At 43.2% G+C, this 19,737-nt stretch overlaps 1 protein-coding gene across 1 annotated transcript in view; it reads left to right on the forward strand.

Annotated features, from left to right (window-relative positions):
* Nucleotides 1-19,737, forward strand: part of fhit (fragile histidine triad diadenosine triphosphatase) — a 473,490-nt gene that overhangs the window by 29,510 nt on the left and 424,243 nt on the right. The window contains exon 2 of the mRNA XM_056274400.1: nt 5,407-5,489. The gene's annotated coding sequence lies outside the window, so the exon portion shown is untranslated. The remainder of the gene's footprint in view (nt 1-5,406; nt 5,490-19,737) is intronic.

A 19,737-nucleotide genomic window follows, 5' to 3' on the forward strand; every position in this document is an offset into this window, starting at 1 on the left:
AAAACAGTGGCGAATCATACATTTGTCGAAAAAAAAAAACACCTTTACAATTTTCCTTTATGAACCCATATGCTGCAGACCAGGCAGACTACAAAGATTCAAGATTTTGCCCACAAATGCACAAAAAAGCACATTTATCACCTGGTTCTCCACTTCCTTGACTTGAGAGTAAACAGTTAAAATTTAGCGCCGATCTTTTATGTATAACCATTCATTTGTACTTTTTATTCGTGACAGCACCCAAAATATAAGTCGAGCAGTAATGGACTGTTGGTGAGATTGTGGAGACTTTGATTTTGATAGCCCCGGCGTCACAGGTTTCTTGATTGTGCACAGACAGGTAAATGGGCAGGAACAAAACTGAATTTGCTGGCTGAGAACCAAATTTTTTTTGAGTTGCAAACCACTCAAATAAGGTTCGGGAGCTGGCACCAGCACTGGCATCAAATCAGTCGGAAAGGGGTATAAGTGAGCCCAGGATTTGGGAAATAGAAAGTCTTCGACAGCCCATCATCATGAACAGCAAGTCTCTGCTCACAAGGTGACTCTGGAGAGGTAGTAAATGGGCTTATCATATCATCATCCAATGAGAAAGAGACTAAGGGAGAGAAAAGATCAATTGAGCCTCAAGAGTATTTTGTCTTAAATTGAATGGGAAATCAAAAATTATACATTGAGAAGTAGTTGGTAATCACATAGCAAATGAACATTACACCATATTACAAATTAGGAGTTCATTTGCAGGCCTGTAATTGAATTGAACTGAATTCCTTTCTTCTTTTTGAGCACTCATTGCTGTTTTTTCTTCCATTCTTTTCATTCTGTTCCTGGCTTTTTTAAATTAAAGTTTGACCATTTTATTGGTATTTGTTTACCTTTATAGTGATACGCCACTATATTAAGGTATGCCTAGATTTCTTAGATAACAAACAAAAACATCAGTATTCAAGGTAAGCTTGGGAGTCTTTCACTCGTTTTTTTGAACCAATTAATGTTTTAAACAAATTCTCTAAGGTTACTTTCATCTGGCATGTACTGTAGAACTTTGGCACAATAAAATACAAGATTATGAAATCTGAATTAAAGAAACATAAAGGTAAGTGGGCGTAAATATTTCATGTTCCTTGGTGCTGAATCAAATCTAATTTTAATTCTTTATGAGAGTCATTGTGAATGTAAATTTCAAACATAGCAGCATAGCACAACCTTGTTCATGCATGTCAGTTTTTGTAGTTGTGGACTGCAACGATTTTCTGAGATTATTTTTGGATGGAATTTCTGTTTAACATAGCTGATGATAGAGTGGAGTGATAGAAAAGAGGATGGATTGAATGCAACTGTTGGTCAAAGTCCTTAAATCAAAATTAGAATAACAGGGGGCGTCTGGATAGTGTAGCGGTCTATTCCGTTGCTTGCCAACATGGGGATCGCTGGTTCAAATCCCCGTGTTACCTCTGGCTTGGTTGAGCGTCCCTACGGACACAGTTGGCCGTGTCTGCGGGTGGGAAGCCAGATGTGGGTATGTGTCCTGGTCACTGCACTAGCGCCTCTTCTGGTCGGCCGGGGCGCCTGTTCAGGGGGAGGGGGAACTGGGGGGAATAGTGTGATCATCCCCCTGGCGAAACTCTTCACTGTCCGGTGAAAAGAAGCGGCTGGCGACTCCACATGTATTGGAGAAAGCGTGTGGTTGTCTGCAGCCCTCCCCGGATCGGCAGAGGGGGTGGAGCAGTGATCGGGATGGCTCAGAAGAGTGGGGCAATTGGCCAGATAAAATTGGGGGGGGGAAATCCACAATTTTTTTTTTTTTACAATAACAGGGCTTCATTGGAGTGTCAATCACTTGTCTTGCTAGCAGCAGGACAATAGCACAGTTTATCTTGGTGACAGTGGTACAAAAAATATTTACATATGGCATAGTAACAGTAACCTTAACCTAATTTTCAATCAGCATACTATGGACATTTACAAGCGTTGTCAACAGAGACTTAAAGCCATCCATAAACTAAATCACCTTTCTGCCTAAAAAGGCTTTCCACTAGATTTTGGGAACATGGTTGCTGGGATTCGCTCCCATTCAGCCACAAAAGCATTAATGAAGCTGGGTACTTATGTTGGGCAAGAAGGCTTGGCTTGCAGTCAATGTTTCAGTTCCTCCCAAAGTTGTTGGATGGGGTTGAGGGTAGGGCTCTGTGCAGGCCAGTCAAGTTCTTCCACACCTTGGACCCTACTACAGTTTGCCTACAGGGCCAACAGATCAACTGATGACGCTATCACCCTCACCCTACACACTGCCCTCTCCCACCTGGAACAGAGGAACACACGTGAGAATGCTATTCATCGACTACAGTTCAGCGTTCAACGTCATTGTGCCCTCTAAGTTGGACACCAAGCTCAGAGACCTAGGACTCAACACTGCTCTGTGTAGCTGGATCTTGTCTTGCTGCGGGGCAGACCACATAAAGTGAGAATGGGCACTGCCACCTCCTCCACACTGACTCTCAGCACTGATACCCTCCAGGGCTGTGTGCTTAGCCCCCTCCTATACTCCCTGTTTGAGCATGGCTGCGTGGCCACACACAGCTCCAACACCATCATTGTTTGCTGATGACACCACATTATAGGTCTGATCACAGACGACGAGACAGCCTACAGAGATGAGGTGGGAGCCCTGACAGTATGGTTGAACAATGTCCATCTCAACATCAGCAAAACTAGGGAGCTGATAGTGGGCTTCAGAAAGCTGCAGGGGGGAGGGCATACCCCCATCCACATCAGCGAGTGGAGAGAGTCAGCAGCTTCAGGTTCCTTGGGGTGAACATAAGTTAGGACCTGACCTGGTCACACCATACTGGGATCGTTGTCAAGGCGGCAAGATGACAACGCTTTCTTCGAAGGCTTCGGAAGTTCAGCATGGATTCCAAGATACTCTGCAACTTCTACAGATGCACCATCGACAGTATCCTGACTGGTTGCATCACTGCCAGGTATGGCAGCTGCACCGACCTTGACCGCAACACTCTACAGAGGCTGGTGAAAACAGCGAAGCACATCACCAAGACTGAGCTACCAGCCATACCGAACCTCTTCACCCAGAGATGCAGGAAGAAAGCCCAGTAGATAATTGAGGGCTGCAGCCAACCCAGCCATAAACCGTTCCCTCTGTTGCCGTCTGGCAAACGGTACCAGAGCATCCTGGCCTGAACCAACAGGCTTAAGAACAGCTTTTCCCCACAAACCACAAGACTCTTGAACACACACACACACACAGACACACACACACACACACACACACACACACACACACACACCTTTCTCTCTCTGCCCCTTTCTCTCTTCCGCAAAATGCACACACCTCACTTTATTCTGCATACTACTCCTGCACTATGTACAGATGCATTAAACATGTTTATTACAAGTACATACTACCTGTTCAATTTGAGACTTTAATGTTTGATTTTAGTTTAAATTTAAGTTTATTTTTCTCCAGCCTGTCATCACTGAATTTTTGGCTTATTTTTTTAAAGTTATTTTTGGTTTTAGTTTTAATTTCTCATGCTGGACTGTAAATACTGTACTTTTATAATTGTTTTTCCTGTTAATTTTTAGATAATTTTAGTTTAAACTTAATCTGTCATGTTCTTTAGCTTTTTTTTGAGGTTGACCTGATGCCTAAGCATCTCATTGCCAGCCATGCCTGCTATACTGTAATGTTGTGCATTTGACTAACAAAAGAACTTGAGCTTACTATGGCATCAAGATTGCCCTTCACTGGAACTAAGTGGCCGAGTCCAAACCATGAAAAACAGCCCTGGACCATTATACCTCCTCCACCAAACAATAAAACTGGCACTATGCATTCAAGTAGGTAGTGTTCTCCTGGCACCTGCCAAACCCAGATTGATCTGTCAGACTGCCAGATAGTGAAATGTGATTCATCACTCCAGAAAATACATTTCCACCGCTCCAGAGTCCAATGGTGGTGTGCTTTAAACCACTCCAGCTGTCGCTTAGCATTGCGCAGGGTGAGCTTAGGCTTGTGTGCGGCTGCCTGGCCATGGAAACCCATTTCATGACGCTCCTGATGAACAGTTCTTGTGCTAATGTTGCTTCCAGAGGCAGTTTGGAACTCAGTAGTGAACGTTTCAACGAAGGGCAGCCGATTTGTATGCACTACGCACTTCAGCACTAGGCGGTCCCATTCTGTGGTCTTATGTGGCCTACCGCTTCATGGCTGGGCTGTTGTTGTTCTGAGACGTTTCCACTTCATAATAACAGCACTTACATTTGACCACAGCAGATCTAGCAGGGCAGAAATTTGACCAACTGACTTGCTGGAAAGTTGGCATCCTATGACAGAATCACGTTGAATGTCACTGAGCTCTTAAGTATGACCCACTCTACTGCCATTGTTTGTCTATGGAGAATGCATGGTTGTGTGCTTTATTTTATGCACCTGTTAGCAATGGGTGTGGCTGAAATAGCCGAACCCACTAATTAGAAGGGTGTCCACATATACGTTTGGCCATGTAGTGTACTTGCTAATGCACCGTTTCACAAGCATAATGCAAAATGTCATAAATAACACATAGTTTTAGGAAACCAAATCACAAATAATTTTAGAGAGTTTTTTAAAAAAAAAATTAAAGTTATTATTATAAAACTCATGGAGATGAAATTTGATTGTTTTAGATGTGCTGCAGGCATTCTATTTGGTGCTAATTGTATACCATAAGTAGAAAAATTAGAAGGCGCTACCTACACCCAATGTGGTTTCTGATTAATTTTTACTGTTTTTGTTCATGGTTTATACAAAGGTGAGAAGAGATTTAATGAACAGGCGGGGTTGCATTTTTCAAAATATGTTAACTCATCTTTTCGTGCATGCAGCTGATTATGTAAAAAGCCACTTCCCTTTGGCAAAGTACTAACAAACGTGTACGTGGTTAAGGATTGATGTTATAGTCCTGTACATAGTAAAAAATATATATGTGGCAAGCTGTGTGATGAATAATGGTGTCATTGATGCCACTTTAGGGATGTGCTGGAATATTTAACTGTGTACCTGCAGATAAATTATGTATGTGTAATTATTATCTTGTTAATGTATACCATTATAGTTGGTGTAGGTAGAGCCAGGAACCATGTATTTCATGAGAACTGTCAACCGTCTTTGGTGTGTGTGTGTGTGTGGGGGGGGGGTTCTTCTGATTCTTCACCCTGTCAAAAATAAGGCAGTAACATGGTAGAACAAGGCTTCCCCACTGATCTCATTTTGAATCAATGTGTCTAGTGTCCCAACCTAGGACCCACGTGTGTTATCCCAGTGTGACAGGAATGTGTTATTACTCCTCCATGGCCTACAGTAATTAAACTTGTCTTGTTATTTTCTATTCCCTCTGCCCCCAGACCTCATATCACTCTCTCCCTCCGTGCCATCATCCCACTGTAATTACCCATCTACGAGGCTGAGGGAAGCGAGAAGGTTGAAGGTATGTGTATTTACCGCATCAAACTGACAATAAAATTGTTAATAATTCATATTCCTCCACCTTGTCGGTGATTCAGGTTAGTTTATTACAGACGGTTAAACAGCAGGGTTCTTTTACCACTTTTTTCCCTCCATTTTCACGTTTTCTTTCAACGTACACTTGATGGAGCTACAGAGACTTGTGGTATTCATAAAGGCAGGACTGTTGATGCCCCCATGTTGAGAGGCTCGGATGTGTAGATAATGATGTTTGCCATCGCATAGTGCACTTGCACCACTAGGTTTTGGATATCAACTGTAAGCAGTTCTTAATTGATTATGAATGAATTTGGTATCTAATGACTGACTTCAGTCTAATATTGTTTTGTGATTGTAATGTCATGTCAGCTGTTCTGTGTAACATTCTAATGTCCACAGTCTTTGGACATTAGAATGTTAAAAACAGCATAATTTTAAGCCCCCACTGTGGAAAAATAACAACTCAGAATTTGGTCAAGGAAACGAAAGAAAAGTGTTCATAACATTATTGAAATAAACTAATGCTGTAAGTCAATTTACACATGATTGCAGTATCTTCGTCTTCTTTTTCTTCTTCTTCTCTTTCTGACTGCTCCCGTTAGGGATCATCACAGCGGATCATCCATTTCCATCTCTTTCTGTCCTCTGCCTCTTCCTCTGTCATGCTAATTACATGCATGTGCTCCCTTACCATATCCATAAACCTCCTCTTTGGCCTTCCTCTTTTCCTCTTGCCTGGCAGCTCCATATTCAGCAACCAGCATCTCTCCTCCACACATGTCCAGCCATCTCAATCTTGCCTCTCTTGCTTTGTCTCCAAACCATCCAACCTGAGCTGTCCCTCTAATATACTCGTTCCTAATCCTGTCCTTCTTCGTCGTCACTCCCAGTGAAAATCTTAGCATCTACAACTCTGCCACCTCCAGTTCTGCCTCCTGTCTTTTTGTCAGTGCCACCATCTCTAAACCGTACAACATAGCTGGTCTCACTATCATCTTGTAAACCTTCCCTTTAACTCTTGTTTTTAATCCTTCCGTCGCAAATCACTCCTGACACTATTCTCCACCCACTCCACCCTGCCTGCTCTCTCTTCCTCACCTCCCTTCTGCACTCCCCGTTACTTTGAACAGTTGACCCCAAGTATTTAAATTCATCCACCTTTGTCACCTATATTCCTTGCATCCTCACCATTCCATTGTCCTCCCTGTCATTCGCGCATATGTATTCCATCTTGCTCCTGTTGACTTCTATTCCTTTTCTCACCAGTACATATCTCCAATTCTCCAGGCTCTCCTCAACCTGCTCCCTACTCTCATTACAGATCACAATGTCATCGGCAAAAATAATAGTCTATGGACACTCTTGCCTGATCTTGTCCGTCAGCTTGTCCATCACCATTGCAAACAATAAAGGGCTCAGAGCCAATCATTGATGTAATCCCATCTCCACCTTGAACCCATCTGTCACTCTTACTGCACACCTCACCACTGTCACACTTCCCTCATACATAGCCTTCGCCACTGCTACACATACTTCTCTGCTACTCCCAACTTTCTCATGCAATACCACCCCTCCTCTCTAGGCACCGTGTCATATGCTTTCTCTAAATCCACAACAACACAACGTAACTCCTTCTGGCCTTCTCTATACTTCTCCATCAACATTCTCAAAGCAAACATTGCATCTCTAGTGCCCTTTAATGACATGAAACCATACTGCTTCTTGCTAATCATCACCTCCCCTCATAACCTAGCTTCTATTACTCTTTTCCACAGCTTCATGCTGTAGCTGATCAACTTTATACCACTATAGTTACTACAGCTCTGCACATCACCCTTCTTCTTCAAACTCGGTACCAATATACTTCTTCTGCACTCCTCAGTCATCCTCTCACTTTCCAAGATTGTGTTAAACAATCTAGTTCAAAACGCCTCTGCCATCTCTACTAAACATCACCATGCTTTCACATCTGGACCAGCTGTCTTTCCACTCTTCATACTCTTCATAGCTGCCCTCACTTCATCCTTGCTAATCCACTGCACTTCCTGATTCACTAGCCCCACATCATCCAACCTTCTCTCTTGCTCTCTCTCTCATTTTCTTCATTCATTTGCCCCTCAAAGTACTCCTTACACCTTCTCAACACACTCTCCTCGCTTGTCAGCACCTTTCTATCTCCATCCTTGATCACCTTAACCTGCTGCACAGCCTTTCCAGTTTGCTCCCACTTTTCAGCCAATTGGTACAAGTCCTTTTCTCCTTCTTTAGCTTTCAACCTCTCATACAGCTCGCCATATGCCTTTTCCTTTGCCTTTGCCTTTGCCAGCTCTTTCTTTGCCTTACACCACATCTCCTTGTACTCCTGTCTGCTTTCTTCATCTCTGACTATCCCACTTCTTCTTTGCCAACTTCTTCCTCAAAATACTTCCTGTGCTTCCTCATTCCAACCACCAAGTCTCCTTGTCTTTCTTCCTCAGTCTAGATAACACACCAAGTACATTCCTAGCTGTCTGTCTCACTATTTCTGCAGTGCTTGTCCAGCCATCCAGCAACTCTTCACTACCACCCAGTGCCTGTCTAAACTCCTCCCTGAATTCCACACAACAGTCTTCCTTCTTCAATGTCCACTATTTGATCTTTGGCTCTGCCTTCACTCTCTTCCTCTTCTTGATCTCCAAAGTCATCCTACAGACCACCATCCGATGCTCCCTAGCTACATTCTACCCTGTCACCACCTTGCAGTCGCCAGTCGTTTTCAGACTGCGCCTCTTGCATAAGATATAGTCCATCTGTGTGCATTTTCCTCCACTCTTATACGTCACCCTGTGTTCCTCCCTCTTTTTGAAATATTTATTTACGACAGCCATTTCTATCCTTCTCACAAAATCCACCACCATCTATCCTTCCACATTCCTTTCCTTGACACCATACCTCCTCATCATGTCCTCATCACCTGTTTCCTTCACCAACATGCCCATTGAAGTCCGCTCCAATCACCACTCTCTCCTCCTTGGGTACACTCTCCACCACTTCATCCAACTCACTCCAGAGTTCTTCTTTCTCTTCTATCTCACACCCAACTTGTGGGGCATATGTGCTGATAACATTCATCATCCCACCTTTGATTTCCAGCTTCATACTCATCACTCTGTCCGACACACTCTATTCACCTCCAACACACTCTTTGACATACTCTTCCTTCAGAATTACCCCTACCCCACTTCTCCTCCCACTCGCACCAAGATAGAAGAATTTGAACCCCCCTCCGATGTTCCTGGCCTTATTCCCCTTCCACCTGGTTTCTTGCACACAGTGTATCTACCTTCCTTCTCTCCATCATATCATCCAGCTCTCTCTCTAGTCATAGTGCCAACATTCAATGTTCCAACTCTCACCTCCACACTCCTGCCCTTCCTCCTCTTCCACTGCCTCTGGGCATGGCTTCCCCTTCTCCTTTTCCCAACAGTAGCATAGTTTCCACCAGCACCTTGCTGGTCAACAGTACCAGTGGCGATCACTGGTAACCCGGGCCTCAACTGACCCAGAATGGAAATCCGAGTTATGATCTGCATATTTGATTTGGCAAAGGTTTTACACCGGATGCCCTCCCTGACGCAACCCTCCCCATTCATCCAGGCTTGGGACCGGCACTAAGAATGCACTGGTTTGTGCCATCTCTAGTTGCTGGGTTATGATTAGAGTATAAATTCCAAAAATAACCAGATTTTTTTCTGGCCTTTCTAGAACATCACAATGCATTTTTCTGCGTTTTTATATAATCAAAATTGCGAGGTTTGGAGGACAAAAATCCTGCTGGTATAAAACTCCACTTGTTTAAAATAATTTTGGCCCTTTTGGACAGTAAAAAATTGCACAAAATCATAGCTGTATTGAAATGGATGTGATGGCAGTTTCACAATAAAAGTGTAGGCGTCAATCAAAAATGGATGTCCTTAGAAGAAAAACAGTTTTGAAACTGTTTTGTGGTTTGTTTTTTTAAAATATATTAATCATTGTTTTTTTTTAACTAGTCTTCTGTGTGTGTGTGTGTGTGTGTGTGTGTGTGTGTGTGTGTGTGTGTGTGTGTGTGTGTGTGTGTGTGTGTTTGTGAAATCCAAAGATGTCATCTTACTTCATCTTTAGAGGAAAATAAGATGCAGTTGTAAATTTGGTACAATATGTGAGAGTCATGTTAAAAAGTCTATTTGTGCTCCGCTCCCCCCTGCGTTCCAGTCGGCTATAGATGTGTCATAAAGGACACTTTGCTGTTTCCAACAAGTTACATTTACCAACCTCTGGCATTGAATGGTATCTATTGTTGAAGTGATATGCTGCAGTGCAATTTGCATGAATTACTCTCATTTGACTTTGTGTGCGCCCTGTGTTAACTCTGATTTAACAAAGACCCCGTATCTTGGTAACGGCTTGAAATGAGGTTGGTCTCTCTTGTATCCTACGCAACCCCTACACCTCCTGTCTCCCCCGCCCAGCAGATATGGTAGGAAGGGTCTCAAGACATACATGACAAGGACAATGATAATGTGTCCGTTACAGGAGAATGATTATTTCAGATCTTAGCTTTCTTAGCTTCCTCTAGACTGTAGTACAGCCACATAAACGTGGGTGGTTTTGTTTTTCATGGATAACATTCGAGCTCCACTAGTGCTAGTACCATACGCAGTTTGCATTTTAGGTACAACAACATACAAATGGATTACATGTGTATGTCCAGCGTTGAATATGGCAAGCTAGAGTATGATATTTAAAGTCCAGATTTCTGTAAAACAGAGAAAAGTAATCTCACCCCTCCTCCAGTTCAACCCCAGAGAGCCGGTAGGGGAAATCTGTTTACCATTTCAATAAGGGGGCAAATGAGCGTGGAGAGTGAATGGCTTTAGAGTGGTGACAAGATTTGTCAAAAAGTGGTTACATTCCCTCTCAAAGCACATGATTGATATCCTTCTATATGCAGTTTATTCATATCCTATTGTTATGAATTATTATGGGATGGCTATCAAAGGCGAATTGTAATGGCAGCCGTGCTTCATGGCGAAGCTAATTGTGTCGAGGAAGCCGTATCATAGAATAATGAGTCGCTTAACTTCAACACATTGCTCAGTGTCCAAGTATTTTATTTTTTAATTTTTGTTATCTTGGAAAACACTCTGCATTGTACCATTCATGACTTTGTCTCTTCTGCCATTGTAATTACAGTTCTGCTTCATCATGTTTTAACTAAAAAGTGCTCTTTGATCAGCCTCCATAGCTGTGATTGGACAGTCCATTTTCCGGACAGGCCCCCATGTGAAATGTTGTCAGTAAGAAGGTGGCCACACTTATTCTGGACCAAAAAATCATTTTGATTTCGTAACTAGATATTGTCTGGAGGTATTACAAGAATATCTCCAGACAAGATTTCTCATGTCATAGACATGTCGGCCCTGTGATGGACTGGCGGCCTGTCCAGGGTGTCTCCCTGCCTGCCGCCCAGTGACTGCTGGGATAGGCTCCAGCATCCCCGTGACCCTGATCAGGATAAGCGGCTTGGATAAAGGATGGATGTATGTCATAAGACAAAAGCAAATTAACGCAAACCTGAGTAGTGGTAACGATGGTTAGACCAGGACAAAGTTCATACACTTTAATTAATGACATGAAAAAAACATCCAAGATTTTCTGCTATTCGCTTTTCCATTATTCTCTTTTCCACCTTTTTAGGGAACAATGTCGTCAGCAGAATCCTCAGAAATATTTTCAAGCCATGTGTTCTTCCCTTGTTTTTTTAAATTGCCGCATGATAATGGCGGTTTCACTAGTTTGAATCGTACATTATGATGCTAAATGAAATGGAAACTTTTTAACCAATCCGGAATTCTTGACAACCTCATGACAGGTAATTTCTACATTCATAGGGCCATTATGTCAAATGGATGCCCCAAAGAAAGACAGGGCTTTTATCAGCTTCCTCTCATTATGAAACCACTTTTCCTACCCTCAAAGGCCCAGTTATAAAAATCAAAGTGCTCGGAGGCATTATGTAAAACTGGTAAATGTCTTAAAGGTGTTTAAGTGTACTTACTTAAATCACCACTTTTAAAGTTAAGAGAAGGATTACTCTCAAAGATTCAAATTGGTGGGTCGTGCATTTATGGCAGCTATGTTCACTTAATTGTGGGTTTTAAATCTCAGTCTATTGCTGGCAGAAAGTCACACAGTTTGTATACTTTTCTGTGATTTCAGAGATTTTGACTTTTTTATACACACGTCTGACCCTTATTTCTTATGGGTTATAGATTCAATAAAGGATGGATGTACAATAAATGGTAATGAGATTATGTGTTGATTTTACCTGCTCTCATTTGGACACCTCTTCATTGCAGGAATATCTTTTATAGTCAATGAAATTAAACTGGCAGCATTATTTTACTCCTCCATAGTTCTTTAATGGACAACAACTATTGCTATATGGCTGACATGACAGTATTCAGAATCAGAAATACTTTATTCATCCCCGAGGGGAAATTGTTGGACCAGAAAGAATAATTGCAATACGTTTATAGGATTTGCTCCTTCTAACATGATCTATCCAAAGAGCGAGAGGGGGGCACTTTAATTCGTCAGAATTAAAAGTCATGAGTTATACACTGTATTTCTCCTCACACATCCATTGACTGTATACATTTCCCATTTCCTGATGCATTTACTGTATACGTGTTGGTGAGTGGGGGTGCTTATATGAGCGAGTGCAGACAGGATTGTTTGCTGTACATGAAATTAGCTGAGCCAGGCCAGCCTTGATAGTCAAGTCAAGTCAGTTTTATTTGTATAGCCCAACATCACAAATTACACATTTGCCTCCCGGGGCTTTACAGCAACACAATATAGCCTGTCCTTAGACCCTCGCATCGGATCAGGAACAACTCCCTAAAATAACCTTTAACAGGGAGAAAAAATAGGAAGAGGAGAGCAACCGAGGAGGGATCTCTCTCCCAGACTTTCTCCTGGGTGAGTCATCAGCTCTGGCCTCTTCTGGGCATTAGACTCTTCACACTGGTTAACACTGAGTCAGAAAATTGAAGTTGAGATTACCTTGTCTAGTTTCAGTGCCACCAGCGTGCACACATTTCCATGCATAACAACATTATGTTGAGTTTCTTTTTTTTTTTTTTTTTTGTCATTGCAAAAGCAGTGTGCACTCACCACAAAAAGATAAGGCAAGATGCCTTTGGAGTAAGTGACAAGATCTGTGATGGTTTTTCTCCTTCATTTTTCACTTTTCCGTGACTCCTCTCTCAGCAGTATTTTAGCAGTCATGGGAAGATTCTAGCACAAGGCCGGATGAACAGATTCTATTGAGAGGTTTCTACTGAGAAGGGGCAAACAGATACAAGTCACACAAATATTATCTGTCACATATGTCTACGAGTGGGATGCAGTCACAATAGATGTTTGTTAAAAAGAGGGGACCATATTCAAATGCTGTCTGTCAATGGGGAAACAAGATAATGAGGGATGACAGTGGAAGGGAAGAATTGCATCGATTGGTTACTGGACTGGATCCGGCGAGACATTAGATCCAAGGCTAAATTCAACATGCCATTTCATATGCCTCTCGTGTTACATGTAAATTTAATGGTGGTGAGTGTCACTTGGAAGGTTTGCTTGGTTACAAGCAATACATAATTTACAGATGCTCTGGTTGAATTCGCGACAATGCACCTGTGTCCCACTGGGGCCGAGAAGCTTATGGGTTCTTCAGAACTGACTCAAAAAAAAAAAGCTCTACACCCTAAAAAGAGCTCTTTACTTGAAATGTCCAGCAGATGAAAATATGTGAAAATGTGTCAGGCAATTTTAGGAAAACTGCCTTCTCCGTCGTGCAAGTTAATTTTTGGGGAATGTTTTGAACATTGCGATTCTGTGCGCCTTCATTGCCCACAAAAGGCGATAACAAATTCATAGATTTTTAACATTTATATGTTGAGTCATCAGGGAACACAAACTCCCAGTAGCATTTTTCAGAAAGGGAAATGACATTCAAAACAGCTTTCAGCCCCCCCCCCGAATGTTATGTAATATTTTAAATGTTCCTTTTGAAAGTATTTTGCAATGGCAAATTTATGCATCCATGCACCAGTGCTTAAATGAGCATATTTGCAGAAACTGAAATATTTAAAAGGCGTTCTCATGGGTGAGGTATACTTTCAGGTTGTTTGAAAAGCTCTCAATCACAAGTACACATCCAGTGCATCTCTTGCACACTCACATTTCTCATTTTCTATGAACTTGTTTGTTTTTTTACAGCCTTAATTGCATGTTTGCATATTCTAAATTTTTTTTTTTTTAAAAAGCCATTGAAAATTTCTATTTTCAAGTTTCCTGTTGGCTTCTGTCAATTCGTGAACAAATACCGATTGTAGGTAAAGACAAAAGTTGAATTCTAAATTAATTGTTTTTATTTAACAGTGTTTGTATTTTTGTGACACCCATGTTTCTTGTACTCCCCTACCTTTTACATTTTACACTTGACTGTCCATCATGTCTTTCTTCTGTCACTCTTTCCCTGCCTTCCTCTCGCTTCAGCTTTGACACGTACCGCTGCCTTCAGACTGTCCGGTAGGGGAGAGGCGGCATCTCTTGAAATCACGTCGATGCTTGTGTTTTTCATTCTTGACCATATTGTTTACTACCTCAATATGGGCCACGCTCTGTGTGTGACTGTCAGCGTACCTGCAGAACTATGCAGATGGACAGAGAGAAGCAGGCATGCGTCCCTATGCCATCTGCCCATTACCTCTGTGGACATCCTCTGGCTCTGTGGTAGTGATTCTGTGGGAACTGCATCACATCACACACTTACATTGCCTGATACATATAGGACCGAATTGTCAACTTTTTACACTCCATTTCCATCTTCGTCCTCCACTCTAACTGATATCCGTGGAGGAGGGGGATTCGATTTCCCCTAACCAATCACCAGAGGCCAACGTATCTGAATCTAATGTCATTTTATGATGCGTAGCCATGCCAACATACTGGTTTTACCGGCGTTTTGAGAGTGGGGTGGAAGCGAAGTAAAAATGATCTACGATATCGGGCAATATTGAGAAGACATGCTATCTATGTAAAATAAATCTGTTAAACAGGGGGGGTCATATCACATTCAAGAATATTATTCAGCAGCCCAAACGTGAAAGAGAAGCCATCAAATGAACTTTTCCGAGATGTCGGGGGTAATTCCCCCATATAGACCTGAGCTGTGTCCCAATTCAGGGGCTGCATCCTTCAAAGGACAAAGACATGTCCTTCATAGACCACGAAGGCCGAACTGAGCTTTGTTAAATGAGACGGTCTGGTCTACGGAGGATTTCCTATTTGCATCACCAGCTGTTCTTACCCTTACCCTTGCATCAGGAAGTGCCGCTCCTGTCGCCTGGCAACCTTGACAGGTGCAGTTGACAAACGGCAGTGGAACTGGAGCCAGAAATTTTAATTTAGTTGTTTTTTTGTTTTACTATTTAACAGAGAATGAGCAGAGAATGAAGTCACACTCCCTCTATCTGTGTTGTAATCCGAGTTTCTCCGTTCTCTATTTTGGAAGTCGGTCCGGCCGTGCGTGCATGTTAGTGCATATGAGGTAGTTAGTGTTAGCAGGATGGCTAGCAAGCTAATAATAACATTACATGAATTTAGGTCACTCGGCAGTTTGAAGAAATAGCTCCTTACCAAGTTGAGTATGTTAACAATGTTAACAGAATAACTATGCTGTAAAAATCAATATTCCAACCAATGAAATAATAGCAAAGAACATACTGAAATATAGGGAGGATGCAGAAACTTGCTGCCCCAAATGTATAGCCAGGATATGAAGGGTGTGGATCCACAGGATAACTTCAAATTACTTTAAGTGGCCATATCATGCTCATTCTGACTCTATATTATTATTTTGGAGCTCCACTAGCATAGCTTTGTATGATTCACAGTAAAAAAAAAAACAAAACAAAACACAAAAAACCTTTATTTATATTATGCTTGCCCTTTTGCAGCACCTCAGTTCATCCTCTGTCTGAAACATGCTGTTTGGGCTATTTTCTCTTTAAGGCCCCCCTCCCTAAAAACAAACTTTCTTCTGATTGGCTAACTTCCGGAAGCCTGCTGAGGGGGAAGCGCCCAGAGCTTGTGAGCACTGCCTCATCCTCTTTGCTGGTGTTGTGTTGAACTCTGTTTCCCCATCGATATCTGTTTCCCCTTAGCCAGAGTTTGATACAACACCAGGACGCTTTAGTAACCTTAACCTAACCTCGGACTAACCCTAACCTTAATCTAACTTCAAACTAACCCTAAACTTAACCTAATCATAACCAATAGTTAACCTGTCCCCATGCAATTGCTTTCATCTGGCTAGGGTAAATAGATCTCTGGACTGCTCCGTTGGCATGTGGACACTGCTTGGCTTCCTGTGCATCATGTTCTTCATAAAGTTTATGTCCATTATAATTCTGTTATCCTCTTTCAATGTTGTATTATGTAAATTGCGTGAACACAACATCCATTGCATGCTGTCCGTCTTGGGAGAGAGATCCCTCCTCTGATGCTCTCCCTGAGGTTTCTTCCTATTTTTTCTCCCTTTTAAAGGGTTTTTTTAGGGAGTTGTTCCTTATCCAATGAGAGGGTCTAAGGACAGGATGTTGTGTTGCTGTTAAGCCCACTGAGGCAAATTTGTAATTTGTGATATTGGGCTATACAAATTGAATTGATTTGATTTGATCTTGACGGGGAAACAGAGTTCGATACATCACTAGTATAGGAGGTTCCGTAAGCAAACTATAAACTTACTAAGTAGCATCATTTCTTGCCCCCCCCCCCAATTGTATCCAGCCAATTATCCCACTCTTCCGAGCCATCCCAATCGCTGCGCCACCCCCTCTGCCGATCTGGGGAGGGCTGCAGATTACCACATGCTTCCTCCGATACATGTGGAGTCGCCAGCCACTTCTTTTCACCTGACAGTGAGAAGTTTCACTAGGGCGACCTCGTGTGTGGGAGAATCAGGCTATTCCCCCCAGTTCCCCCTCCTGGCCGAACAGGTGCCCCGACCGACCAGAGGAGGCGCTAGTGCAGCAACCAGGACACATACTCACATCTGGTTTCACACCACAGACATGGCAAATTGTGTCTGTCGGGACACCCGACCAAGCCGGAGGTAATACGAGGATTTGAATTGGTAATCCCCGTGTTGGTAGTCAACAGAATAGACTGACACACCACCCGAACACCCAATTTATTGCTCTTGATTGGAAATTGCAACTTCTCAAATCCATCCATACATGTTCAAGCCCGACTATGATCCGGAATATGAGAGTGGACATTCCGAACATCCGCAGCAACAAAGATTACAGCAGGACATCTCTGGTTAATACTACTACTACAATTACTACTTTCGGCTGCTCCTGTTAGGGGTTACCACAGCGGATCATCTATTTCCATCTCTTCCTGTCTTCTGCATCTTCTTCCATCATGCCAGCCACCTGCAGGTCCTCCCTCACCACATCCATAAACTTCCTCTTTTGCCTTCCTATTTTCCTCTTGCCTGGCAGCTCCATCTTCAACATCCTTCCCCCAATATACCCATATAATCATGTTACATGATTTTTTTTTAATAGGGTGTGACAAACAACTTGCATATCAGGATGGAATGTGTTTTTTTGCTGACACCAGACAAAGGGAGCAGCCTCCTCTATCTGCAGGTGCAGGCCACTCCCCCCTTCTGCCATGGGAAGGCCACATACCAACCATCTCCACTCTGTTAGGAAAGGCACGAAAAGTGGAGTTAACCAAGGTTGTCATGGAAAAACAGCCTTGAACCTCACCACTGTCACACTGCCCTCATACGTATCCTGCACCACTCTTACATACTTCTCTGCCACTCCTGTCTTCCTCATACGATACCACACCTCCTCTCTCGGCACTCTTTCATATGCTTTCTCTAAATCCACATAGACACAATGTAACTCCTGACCTTCTCTATACTTCTTCATCAGCAAACTTTGCATCTGTAGAGATCTTTCATGGCATGAAACCATACTGCTGCTCGCTAATCATCACCTCTCCTCTTAACCTAGCTTCCATTACTCTTTTCCATATCATCATGCGGTGGCTGATCAACTTCATACCACTTTAGTAACTACAGCTCTGCGCATCACCCTTATTCTTGAACCTCTTCCTTGGGTACAGTCTCCACCAATTCCTCCAACTCACTCCAGAATTATTCTTTCTTCTCCATCTCACACCCAACTTACGGGACATTTGCGCTGGTAACATTCATCATCACACCTTTGATTTCCAGCTTCATACTCATCACTCTCTCTGACACTCTGTTCCCCTCCAACACGCTCTTGACATACTCTTCCTTCAGAATTACCCCTACCCCAGTTCTCCTCCCATCTGCACCCATGGTAGAAGAGTTTGAACCCGCCTCTGTTGCTCCTGACCTTACTCCCCTTCCTCCTGATCTCTTGCACACACACCATATCTACCTTTCTTCTCTCCATCATATCAGCTAGCTCTCTTCCTTTACCAGTCATAGTGCCAACATGCATAGTTCTGACTCTACCTCCAGACTCCTACCCTTCCTCTTCTCCCGCTGCCTCTGGACATCAGGAATCAGGAACACTTTGTCATGAAACGAAATGTCATTTCCCCCAGCCCACAGCAGTGCAACGTGCAACACAAAGACAAAAACACATATCCAAAAACTACAAGAACACACATATCCAAACTAACATATATTCAAACTAACAACCATATATCCAAGCTTAAAAATAAATAAAAAAAAATCACTCTCCAAGGGAACGAACGCCAGCCAGGATGACTGTTGGAACTGCCAATCTGCATGGGCTAGCAGTTAGCTTAGCCTGCCCCTCTTCCATGTCCTGTCAGACCGCCCTTGGTGTTTTCTCTTCAGGCGCCGCTCCAGGAAGGGGCCGTGGTCCTTGGGCCCACCGGACGCAGCAGATCAGGCTCCCTCAGCTGATCTAATGCCAGCTCTCCCAGCCAGACACCCTTGACACACTTCCCCATTACATGCCTTCCCCCTCTCCTTCTCCCAACATCAGTATAGTTTCCACCGGCACTCTTGTGGCCAACAGTACCATTGGCAGTCATCAGGCCTCGACTGATTTGGTATGGAAATCAGATTCATGATCCATATATTTGATATGGCAAAAGGTTTTATGCTGGATGCTCTTTCTAACACTACTACTACTTTTGGCTGCTCCCGTTAGGGGTCGCCACAGCGGATCATCCGTTTCCATTTCTTCCTGTCTTCTGCGTCTTCCTCTGTCACACCAGCCACCTGCATGTCTTCCCTCACCACATCCATAAACCTCCTCTTTGGCCTTCCTCTTCTCCTCTTCCCTGGCAGCTCCATATTCAGCATCCTTCTCCCAATATACTCGGCATCTCTCCTCCACACATGTCCAAGCCATCTCAATCTTGCCTCTCTTGCTTTGTCTCCAAACCGTCCAACCTGAGCGGTCCCTCTAATATAATCGTTCCTAATCCTGTCCTTCTTCGTTACTCCCAGTGAAAATCTTAGCATCTTCAACTCTGCCACCTCCAGCTCCGCCTCCTGTCTTTTCGTCAGTGCCACTGTCTCCAAACCATATAACATAGCTGGTCTCACAACCATCTTGTAAACTTTCCCTTTAACTCTTGCTGATACCCTTCTGTCGCAAATCACTCCTGACACACTTCTCCACCCACTCCAACCTGCCTGCACTCTCTTTTTCACCTCTCTACTGCACTCCCCGTTACTTTGGACAGTTGACCCCAAGTATTTAAACTCAAATGCCTTTGTCACCTCCACTCCTTGCATCCTGACCATTCCACTGTCCTCTCTCTCATTCACGCATAGGTATTCCGTCTTGCTCCTACTGACTTTCATTCCTCTTCTCTCCAGTGCATACCTCCACCTCTCCAGGCTCTCCTCAACCTGCACCCTACTCTCGCTACAGATCACAATGTCATCCGCGAACATCATCGTCCATGGAGACTCCTGCCTGATCTTGTCCGTCAACCTGTCCATCACCATTGCAAACAAGAAACGGCTCAGAGCCGATCCTTGATGTAATCCCACCTCCACCTTGAACCCATCTGTCATTCCAACCGCACACCTCACCATTGTCACACTTCCCTCATACGTATCCTGCACCACTCCTACATACTTCTCT

The sequence above is a fragment of the Lampris incognitus genome, chromosome 2 (assembly GCF_029633865.1).
Source record: "Lampris incognitus isolate fLamInc1 chromosome 2, fLamInc1.hap2, whole genome shotgun sequence".
Taxonomy (NCBI): domain Eukaryota; kingdom Metazoa; phylum Chordata; class Actinopteri; order Lampriformes; family Lampridae; genus Lampris; species Lampris incognitus.